The following is a 574-nucleotide window of genomic DNA, read 5'->3' on the forward strand; positions in this document are numbered from 1 at the left end:
AAAATTATCTGTGATTGCAGGGCTCAAAGTTTCAGAGTCAGACATTTGGTTATCTGACCAGATGGTGGAAGTAGTTCTATGCAATCTAATTTGCTTTATTAAAATTTCTGGTCTCTCTGTTATTTGGCAGTTTTTTTCCTTTGTCATTTTGTGATTTCCCAAAATCGTCCTCAACTTGCACCAGAGTTATTCGCAAATTCACATTTTTATAAAATAATTATTTATTTAATACTATTTATGGTTATTATTATTGAAAAAGTTTTGGGGGGCTGGCAGGTGGCATGATGGTTAAGGGTGTTGGACTGAGGTTCAAGTGCCAGACCTGGTGTCTTGCCCCGTCCGCCCCCCCCGTCCACATAAAAATAAATAAGCAAATAAATAAAGGGAAATAAACTAATTTTAAAAAAGGGACCAACAGTTAGTGTAATGGCTATGTTGCTGAACTCCCATGTAGTCGACTGTGGTTCGAGTCCTGGACCCAGTGGCTTAAACTCACGCTGGGCACGTGTGTGTGCGTGCCCAAGATCCTGAGAGGAGAATGGAGGAGAAGGGATTGTGGTGTGGCTGTTCCCCC

The sequence above is a fragment of the Tupaia chinensis genome, unplaced genomic scaffold, assembly GCF_000334495.1.
Source record: "Tupaia chinensis unplaced genomic scaffold, TupChi_1.0 Scaffold144090_1, whole genome shotgun sequence".
NCBI classification, from domain to species: Eukaryota; Metazoa; Chordata; class Mammalia; order Scandentia; family Tupaiidae; genus Tupaia; species Tupaia belangeri.